The following is a 1,245-nucleotide window of genomic DNA, read 5'->3' on the forward strand; positions in this document are numbered from 1 at the left end:
ATTTGCATGTCTCACCATCACGTTGATTCCACTTCTAATCATCCTTAATCCCCTAACCCTAACAATTTATGAGCACAAATTAGTAGGAGATTTATTTTTCTGCGCTAAATGCAATTGACACAGGACAAATTTAGCCGGTTTAGTTAATTTTTGGCCCAATATAATATTTACGTTTTTTAAAAATCTCAATCCAAGCCCAATATGACAATTGTTAAAGTACCAGCATTTTGTTGTCCAATTAATTTGGGGCAACTTTTACGATTTTTAATAGAAAAAAAATATTATTTTAGTCTGCTAAGTATGTTTAATTTTAATTTTAGTCTGATAATATGTCCATTTTTGTTTAGGTTTAATAACTTACGAAATTGCTTACTTTTAATCCTCTGGCAAAATTTAGGACAATTTTACCCCTATGCAACTTTTGAAAGACAGTTTTAGTTCATATACACTTATAGGGGTAAAATTGTCCGAAAATCTACCAGAGGACTAAAAGTAAGCAATTTCGTAAGTTACTAGATCTTAACAAAAATGAACATAATTATCGGATTAAAATTAAAATTAGATATACTTACCAAACTAAAATAATACTTTTCCCTTTTTAATATTGATATTCATGTAACTTATAAAGTCACCATGCTGATAAAAAATCAAAACTTGACCTATTGCAAACATGAGATATATAATATCAAACATGTAAAATCACTAGTTTACGTAAATTAACAACAATTAAAATAGCGTCATAATTGTTTGGAAGAGAAAAACGTGATAAAACAACAATTATCAGCTATATGAATTCTAACGACTCTTATCTGTAAATTAGTGATAAAGGTAAATATTTATCTATAATCTATTTAATATCTTGCATTAATTTGACTTAATCGTATAAATCCACAACTTATTCCTTTTTTATTATATTAGTTAAATACGAGCATATACTTAGGAAAGATATAGAAAATATTGATTGAACTGTATAAAGACTTTATATACAAAATGTTTTACAATTATATATCTATTTAAATAATAATAAAAAAATTACAAATTCTATATTTTTAGGGGAAATATTTAGAATAAAAATTGTATGTATATATATATATATATTTGGATTTGTTTGTGGGTAGCGATTTAAGCGGCGGATGATTCTGAAGAGAGTTGTTGTAGTAACAAAGGAGTCGGAGATGTAGCACAGGAAAGCAGCGGCTACCCACATTCTTCGCGCAAACAATTGTTATATATAAAGGGCATTCC

The sequence above is a fragment of the Sesamum indicum genome, linkage group LG15, assembly GCF_000512975.1.
Source record: "Sesamum indicum cultivar Zhongzhi No. 13 linkage group LG15, S_indicum_v1.0, whole genome shotgun sequence".
Classification (NCBI taxonomy): domain Eukaryota; kingdom Viridiplantae; phylum Streptophyta; class Magnoliopsida; order Lamiales; family Pedaliaceae; genus Sesamum; species Sesamum indicum.